The following is a 9,811-nucleotide window of genomic DNA, read 5'->3' on the forward strand; positions in this document are numbered from 1 at the left end:
ACTGAACCCGAAACCTCATGGTTCCTAGTCAGATTTATTAATCATTGCACCATGATGGGAACTCCCATAATTATTAACATGCAACAAAATGCCATTTAAAAAAGCTTTAAGAAGCTTTAGAGGATTGAGTATTTTCTTTTTCCCAAAGAAGTCCAACATCAACATCATTCCTAGCTTTTTTTCCCCTCAATAAAATTGCCTACTGTTTTTTGGCAAGTGCCCAAGGACAGCACAAAGTTATCCTTAATCTATCCCAAAGCTACATGGTGTCCACCCTGGACTCTAAAACAATGCGTCTGAAGCCTTGAGGCTGGAAAGGAGTGACTTCTGCTGTCAGCACCCTGGGCTTCTCTCTGTCCCAGCCTTGGATCGTAGGACAGAGTGGAAGTGCTTAATTCAGAAGCTACCTACTCCTTTGGAAGTTTATCTCAGGGGTCTTGCAAACACTGAGCTACTTGGCACCACAAGGAACTTCCCAATAAGAGGGCAGGCTAAGAAGAATAGTTTCATTCAGACAAGGAAAACAAAACTGAAACAGGAAACACTGGTCAATACTTTTGATCTCCAGGGACAGAAACCCAATTAAAACTAACTTAATCAGAAAGAGAATTGGTTCATGTTACTGGAAAGTCTAGGAGAGAATTTGGCTTCAGGATTTCCAGAGGATCAAAAATTCTGACCCTCACTCTCTCTAGCTCTCTTTATTGCTCCTGCTCTCATAGCTTTTTCTCAAGAAAAAATTACCCTCATCCTCTCAGACTGTAGCCTGAGGATGGAATGGACAAAGTGGACAAAGTGTTGAGTATAGGAGAGTGAAGTTTGAAGAAAATCTGGCACATCTCGATGTAAGAAGTCAGTCAGCGATTGGATATATGAGCATAGAGCTCAGGACAATGGGTTCGATTAATAATTTTCATAGGGCACCATGAAATAATGACAGCAACATTTACTGAGCATCACCTGTATGCTTGGCACTTTTAAGCAGGAAACTTCATTGAACACTCAAAATTATGTGAGTCTCAGAGATTTAAATGACTTGCCCAAATTCACATAACTACAAAACCATGGAACTGCCATATTCCAAAGCCCTAGTCAGTCCGTATGACTCTTGTACCAGACACTCTTAGACATCAGCCACAGTGTTGGCCGCTGAGACCTCATAACTGTCCTCTCCCTAAATTACCCTCCAGAAAGTGAGCTTCTTCAAGAAAGGTATTTCACCCCAAGGTATGCCCCCTTGCTAAAAGGTACCAAGATCCAATCATCTTGCCTCAAATTGGAAGACTGCAAAGAACTTCCCATGGGCTCTTCAGAGGCCTCTGTTACAAGTGCATCACAAACTTCATTTTCTGCCCAATTGTACTTCTCCCACTTCCTTACATGTGTTATTCCCAAGCCTACCCATGGTCAAACTCATATACACAAAACTCCATTTCAGATTGTTTCCAGGGAACCAGCCTAAAGCAAGTTCAAACCTGCGCTGTTGACCTTTGTCATAAACTACCTCTTCAGATCAAGTGCGTTGACTTTGTCAGCTTAGCGCTAAAGAGATACTGTGAAATGAATCATGAAGTTTTGAAAATGAGCAATTTCCAAACGGGGGACAAAAAAATGTTCTCATGACATACTCAGAAAGGTAGCATAATTTTATGTGAACTGTGGACCTAGTCAACAATTTTTCAAGGTAAATATTTTATGTTCTCTATTACAAAGCCAAGCAGAAGGCCTTCATCATATTGGTTTACTCTTTCCTGTCTTCCTGGGAAATTAAACTGTTTGATGAACAGCCTGCATTTAGCAGTTTCTCCTTTATGGAGTTTTGCAACATGGAGCTTGCCTGCTCTTCAGAAACTGTTTAGATACAAAATTATTTTCTTAAGGAGTAACCATGGTGTTCTGCACTTCTAGGTCTGGGAGAATTTGTTAATATTCATTGAGTCCTGTGGTGAATGACATAGACACAATGTTGCCAGTCCTCAACTTCAATCTGAGTTGCAACAGAAACCACACAAGAAAGACAAGAAACAAAGAGCACTTGTCCATCTAGTCCTTGAAGGATGCTTCAAGTTCATCTAGTTATTTCTAGAATTTTCAGAAAGTGATCACTTTTTTCATAGATTCTCTCTCATAATTTTCAGTAGAAAAGACTAGCCCCTGAGGTATGACTTCTGGAATTCCATAAAAGCCTCCATGTTCTCCCAAATATCTCCTATCATTGATTTGAGGATATTTGCAATGCCACCATTAGAAATTCCTTCTCTAATATCTGTCAAAGGTGGCCAAGGCAATAGCATGCCTTTAAACCTTATTCTATGGCAGTTCATTGTAAGTAGGACTGAGTTTACCGTCAACTTTTCAGAAAGGGGGTATTGGTGACTAAGTTGGTGGATAGAGGAATGGGGTAGGAAATCCACAGTGGTAGAAAAATTATCTCTTCAAAATACTTTACAGGCATGACCTTGTTTGGTTCTCAGCTAACCCTATATTATCATTATATTGTCCTCCTTTATTGGTAAGGAAACTGAGTTTTAGAATAGTAGATAAATTGTCCAATGTCACATACCCAGAAAGCATCAGATATGGGCTGCTTGTGTGGACCTGCCCAACTTAATAGTACCATCCTCTAAACACTTTGGACTCAGAAGAAGACCAGGTCATCAGGGTAGAAATGTGAAGAATGAAGAGGAAATAGGAACTAAAACACAAAGAAATACCTAGCCTCATAGGCACCATTGCATGATGCTCTGGGACCACACAAAGTATGACATGAAGCTGATGGGGCCCCAGGATAATGTCTCCTTCCCAGAAGATGGACAGTCCCCATAAGGTAGAAAGGCTACCTCCTCTGCAAACAAAGCCAGAAACATCTGTAAACTCACTGAAACCTCTAGTGGAACATACACTCTGGATTGTAGATTCTTAGCTGTTTAGTACATCATTCTGGCCAACAGTTTCCACACTAACCAGCATTAGGCTGCTCTGAACAGGACTTGGGAAACAAGTAGAGAAGGGAGTCACCTAAACCTATCCAGTATGGGTGTTCCTGTCAGTTCCCTATATGAGGCTACAGATTCATTCCCAAGTAAAATAGCATTTTCTTTGGGATTATCTACTGCTACATTATCCACAGTGCCCCTGCCTGCAACACCAGCAATGCTTAAGAGTTTAACATATAAAATGTACTCCCAGTTGCAATAGTCTTAATTCTCCAAGTATAATAAAGCCTTATTTGTATCACTGGGTTTAGACAAAGTTGATCCAATTATCCCCAAATTTATACTGTTATCTATGCATTAACCACAACTCTAGTACTAACCTTTTCTCATCTTGGAATGTTAGATGTGGAGCTCAGAAGTTTTATGTACTGTGATGCAGTGGGAATATAGCATGTGATTAAAAACATGAGTTTTGTCATGGACTTGGAGAATAGATTTGTGGTTACCAAGGGGGAGGGGAAGGGAGTGGGATGGACTGGGAATCTGAGGTTAACAGATGCAAACTATGGCATTTGGAATGAATAAGCAATGAGATTCTACTGTATAGCAATGGGAACTATATCTAGTCACTTGTGATGGAGCATGGTGGAGGATACTGTGAGGAAAAAAAATATATATATATATACATACATACATATATATGACTGAGTCACTTTGCTGTACAGTAGAAAATTGACAGAACACTGTAAACCAACTATAAAGGAAAAAATAAAAATCATTAAAACATTTTTTAAAAGAAAGCTGATAGTAACCATAAAAATAAAATAAAAACATGGGTTTTGGAATCAGAGAACATTTTCTAGCACATGGGCTTGAACACATTCTTTAATCTTTCGGCACCTCAGTTTTAATAAGGGTAAACTGGAGATCAGTAGGTATCCACTAAGGCTGCTGTGAGAGTCAAAGAGATAAGGTATATAAAACCCTTAGTGTTATCTCTTTAATACTCACAGTATCACTGTATTTGAAGGAAGGAATTGAAAATGATTTACCGTGAGATTCTGGACATCTACATGTCTATTTAGAAGGAAGATACATTAGTTTGGCTGGAAAAAAAAACACTAGAATCAACAACTTATTGTAATCAAATGTTCAGGGAAAGATGGTATTTGGTGCTATTATATAGTTTACCCAGAAAAAAATTACAGCAAAGAGAAAATGAAAATCAGTCAACACTTAGTACATTCTTGTTCTAATTAGTAGAGAGATTCTTAACCTTTACTGTATTAAATGTAAGAGAAAACACCCTTATTCACATAATTTTTAGTAATTTTTTAAAGATAACATTCCAGTCAAACCTTTTGATGATTGAATGATTAATTATTCACCACCAAATATTGGTAACTTGTGAAGTGGTTTTGCTTTTAGAGCTCCTTTACTGGTGCCAATTTTCCTTGGAAAAGAAAGGGTTTTTGTCTACTGGGAAGGGGACATGTTTGTGGATCCTGTCCAAACCTCTTTTATATTTGATGACTCATGTCAGAGTAATAAAAAATCCCAAGAGAAATGACTTTCTACTGAGCATCACATGTGCTCAGCTTAGTATATATTTACCAGGACTTTTTTCAAAGACCAGACATTATGACAGAACCACTTTGAAGAGTTCAAAATCTATCTCCTAGCTCCCTGACTAGTTAAGTTTATTCTACAATACTTTTGTGACATTTTAAATAGCACATCCTTTAGCTGAGATGGGAATTCTATGAGGAAATCTCTGGAAGAATAAAAACAAGAATATGTGCAGATTGAAAAGGCAATTTAAAGTGCTATTGTGACCATGAATACCCCACTGGACTAAATACAGCTGTATAAACCTAGGATAGGAGGTATGTAAACAAGGATTTGACATTGAGATGCTGCCAGAGTTTGGCTAGAGCTCAGATCATACTCTTGGGTTTTAATTATCAATATCACCCACCATGTATTTGACCTAAACAAAATATATAGTTGTCCCTTCAGATACATCTGTGTAAAGTCACATGGGATAAAGGAGGTCTTTTGGCATGCAACATCTGAAATTTTGGCTTTAATGGAGACATTCTTCTAAGGATCAAAGAGTAAGAAAATGGAGGGAAAAACTTGTAGAGAAGAGTAAGAAAAGGCAGAGACGCCAAAAATTTTCCTTCTGGTCCATTAATAGATACTAGCACTCTGCCAATGAATTATTGTAAATAAATTAAGGGAACCTATTTGTCATCACTCTGTAGGCTTCTGAAATTCTAAAAAGCCTGAAAAATAAAATGCTGATTATTTTCACTTGTCAAAATCCTGCTCATCCTTGGAGTTCCCATTGTGGCTCAACAGATTACAAACCCAACTAATATCCATGAGGATGTAGGTTTGATCCCTAGCCTCACTAAGTGGGTTAAGGATTCAGCATTGCCACAAGCTTCAGCAGAGGTTGAAGATGCAGCTTGGATCTGGCATTGCCATGGCTGTGGCATAGGCTGGCAGCTGCAGCCACAATTGGACTCCTAGTCTAGGAACTTCCATATGCTGCAGGTATGGCCCTAAAAGAAAAAAAAATCCTACTCATCCTTTAAGACACAAATCAAACATCATTCCTTCCATGAAGCCCTGAACACCCATGCCTAGGAATGGGTTTACCCTACCTGAAATCTTACCATGCCAATTTTCTCTAACATACATAAGAAAATAAGCTGAATACCAAGGATATCTTGGTAGACTTTACATCGTCATTGGAGTCTGGCTCTTCCACCCCTAGCTAAGTATTCTTGAGCAAATAGGTTCACCTTTCAAATCTAATAATGACAATAATGATAACATGTATTGAAACCTTATCATAGACAAAGCTTCATTTGTAGTACTATATTTCTAATCCTCATCACAACCTACAATGTCGTGTTTTGTTTTGATTTGTTTTTAACTTTTTAGAACCGTATCTGTGGCATATGGAAATTCCCAGGCTAGGGGTCCAATCAGAGATGCAGCTGCCAGCTTATGCCACAGCAATACAGGATCTGAGCCCCATCTGGGACCTATGCCACAGCTCATGGCAATGCCAGATCCTTAATGCACTGAGCGAAGCCATGGATCGAACCTGCATCCTCAAGAATACTAGTCGGGTTCATTCCACTGAATTACAATGGAAACATCTATAATGCAGTTATAGATTGTTCTCAACTGCAAAGCCAAGGAAACCAAGTAGTTAAATAACTTAAGGCAGCACATTTAATAAGCTGGTCGTCAATTTTCAACAACTGTGCATATTCCATTCCATTATCCTGCCTTTCTCACTTCACCTACCACTTAGGGTGTCCTCAGCAAATAGTAGTTCTTATCACATACAAGCTGAAAATACCAATTTGTTTAATGACTCACCATAAAGGCCCTAATGGGGAGTTTTAAAGACCATATTCACCACTCAGAGATCCTGGATTTTTCATTTACTGTAGGCAACCTAGCCTCTAATTTCACACTCAGGAGCAAAAGAGCTTCAGAAAAATATATCAGAGGCTATAAATTTTCAATAAGATTTGATACATGACATTTCTCTTTTATTTTTTTCTTAATGAAAATAAGGCCATCTCCATAGACAACACTTTTTTTATTACTCAATGAATTTATTACATTTATAGTTGTGCAATGATCATCACAATCCGATTTTATAGGATTTCAAACCCCAGCGCATCCCCCCACCCCCAGAACTGTCTCCTTTGGAAACCATAAGTTTTTCAAAGTCTGTGAGTCAGTATCTGTCCTGCAAAGAATTTCATTGTGTCCTTTTTTCAGATTCCACATGCCAGTGAAAGCATTGGATGTTGGTGTCTCATTGTATGGATGACTTCACTTAGCATGATAATTTCTAGGTCCATCCATGTTGCTAAAAATGCTGGTATTTCGTTCCTTTTAATGGCTGAGTAATATTCCATTGTATATATGTACCACTTCTTCTTGATCCACTCCTCTGTCGATGGACATTTAGGTTGTTTCCATGTCTTGGCTATTGAAAAGAGTGCTACAATGAACATCGGAGTACATGTGTCTTTGTGAGTCATGGTTTTCTCTGGATAGATGCCCAGGAGTGGGATTGCTGGATCAAAGGGTAGTTCTATGTTTTCCACAGTGGTTGCACCAATTTACAATCCCACCAACAGTGTAATAGGGTTCCTTTTTCTCCTCACCCTCTCCAGCAATGATTGTTTGTAGACTTTTTGATGATGGCCATTCTGGCTGGTGTAAAAGGTAGTACTTCATAGTGGTTTTGATTTGCATTTCTCTAATAATGAGTGATGTTGAACATCTTTTCATGTGCTTTTTGGCTATCTGTATGTCTTCTTTGGAGAATTGTCTGTTTAGAACTTCTGCCAATTTTTCAATGGTTTTTTTTTTTTTGGTATTGAGTGATAGGAGGTGTTTATAAATTTTGGAGATTAATCCCTTGTCAGTCGATTCATTTGCAAATATTTTCTCCCATTCTGTGGGTTGTCTTTTCGTTTTGTTTAGGGTTTCCTTTGCTGCACAGAAACTTTTAAGTTCAGCCTGAGCATGGCACAGAGCACGCGCTTGCACATAACTGGGGCCATCTGTCCCTGCAGCATCGGCCCTTTTAACTGTGAGCAACATAGCAGCACAAAAAAAAAAAAAAAAAAAAAAAAAAACAGAGAGAGAAACTATTAAGTTTTATTAAGTCCCATTTCTTTATCTTTGTTTTTACTGTTATTATTCTAAGAGGTGGATCTGAGATGATGTTGCTGTCATTTATGTCAGAGAGTGGCCTATGTTTCCCTCTAAGAGTTTTATAGTATCTGGTCTTACATCTAGGTCTTTAATCCATTTGGAGTTTATTTTTGTGTATGGTGTTAGGGAAGGTTCTAGTTTCATTCTTTTCCATGTGGCTGTCCAGGTTTCCCAGCACCACTTATTGCACAAGCTGTCTTTTCTCCATTGTATGTTCTTGCCTCCTTTGTCATAGATGAGTTGGCTGTAGGTGTGTGGGTTGAACTCTGGGCTTTCTATCCTGTTCCAGTGATCTATATGTCTGTCTTTGTGCCAGTACCATATGGTTTTGATGACTGTTGCTTTGTAGTATAGTCTGAAGCCCAGGAGCTTGATTCCTCCAGCTCCATTTTTCTTTTTCAGCATGTCTTTGGCTATTCTGGATCTTTTGTGCTTCCAAACAAACTTTGAAATATTTTGTTCGAGTTCTGTGAGAAATGTCCTTGGTAATTTGATAGGGATTGCATTGACTCTGTAGATTGCCTTGGGTGTATAGTCATTTTGAAAATATTGACTCTTAAAATCCACGAGCATGGTATGTCTTTCCATCTATTTGTGTCATTTTTTATTTCTTTCATCAGTGTCTTATAGTTTTCAGAGTACAGGTCTTTTGTCTCTTTAAGTAGGTTTACTCCTAGGTATTTTATTCTTTTGGATGCGATGGTAAACGGGATTGCTTCCCTAATTTCTCTTTCTGATCTTTCATTGTTAGTAGATAGAAATGCCATTGATTTCTGTGTATTAATTTTTTATCCCGTGTCTTTGCCAAATTCATGGATGAGCTCTAACAGTTTTCTGGTAGTGTCTTTAGGATTCTCTAGGTATAATATCGTGTCATCTGCAAATAGTGATTGTTTTACTTCTTCCTTTCCGATTTTGATTCCTTTTATTTCTTTTTTTTTTTACTTTTTTTTTCTCATGTTATTTTAGTGATGCTGTATTTCTCATTTTTGAGAGATGGTTCCTCCCTTCTTTTATTTTTTATTTTATTTTATTTTTTGTCTTTTTGCTTTTTCTAGGGCCACTCCCATGACATATGGAGGTTCCCAGGCCAGGGGTCTAATCAGAGCTGTAACTGCCAGCCTACGCCAGAGCCACAGCAATGCTGGATCCGAGCCACATCTGCGACCTGCACCACAGCTCATGGCAACGCCGGATCGTTAACCCACTGAGCAAGGGCAGGGATTGAACCTGTAACCTCATGGTTCCTAGTCGGATTCATTAACCACTGCGCCACGACGGGAACTCCCCTTTTATTTCTTTTACTTCTCTGATTGCTGTGGCTAGGACTTCCAAAACTATGTTGAAGAGTAGTGGCGAGAGAAGATATCCTTGTCTTGTTTCTGATCTCAGCAGGAATTCTTTCAGCTTTTCACCACTGAGAATGATTTCGCTGTGGGTTTGTCATATATGGCCTTTATTATGTTGAGGTAGGTTCCCTCTATGCCCACTTTCTGAAGGGTTTTTATCAGAAATGGGTGTTGGATTTTGTCAAAGGCTTTTTCTGCCTCTATTGAGAGGATCATATGTTTTTTATTCTTCCGTTTGTTATCACACTGATTGATTTGCAGGTATTGAAGAACCCTTGCATCCCTGGGATAAATCCCACTTGATCGTAATGTACAATCCTTTTAATGTATTGTTGGATGCAGTTTGCTAGTATTTTGTTGAGGAATTTTGCATTTATATTCATCAGTGAAATTGGCCTGTAGTTTTCTTTTTTTCTGGTATCTTTGTCTGATTTTTGGTATCAGGGTGATGATAGCCTCATAAAATGAATTTGGGAGTGTCCCTTCCTCTGCAATTTTTTGGAATAGTTTCAGAAGGATAGGTATTAGCTCTTCTCTAAATGTTTGATAGAATTCACCTGTGAAGCCATCTGGTCCTGGACTTTTGCTTTTTGGAAGTTTTTAATCAGTTTCAATTTCAGTTCTTGTAATGGGTCCATTCATCTGTTCTATTTCATCTTTGTTTAGTCATGGAAGATTGTACTTTTCTAAGAATTTGTCCATTTCTTCTAGGTTTTCCATTTTATTGGTGTATAGTTGCATATAGTAGTGTCTTATGATCTTTTG

The 9,811-nt window shown here is 38.4% G+C and overlaps 1 non-coding gene across 1 annotated transcript; it reads left to right on the top strand.

Moving 5' to 3' along the window:
• Positions 1 to 7,506: 7,506 nt before the first annotated feature.
• LOC125130173 (small nucleolar RNA SNORA76) lies at positions 7,507 to 7,585 on the top strand. The gene has a single exon (XR_007135673.1). It is a non-coding gene; the product is annotated as a small nucleolar RNA SNORA76 (small nucleolar RNA).
• The last annotated feature ends 2,226 nt before the right edge of the window (positions 7,586 to 9,811 follow it).

The sequence above is a fragment of the Phacochoerus africanus genome, chromosome 6 (assembly GCF_016906955.1).
Source record: "Phacochoerus africanus isolate WHEZ1 chromosome 6, ROS_Pafr_v1, whole genome shotgun sequence".
Classification (NCBI taxonomy): Eukaryota; Metazoa; Chordata; class Mammalia; order Artiodactyla; family Suidae; genus Phacochoerus; species Phacochoerus africanus.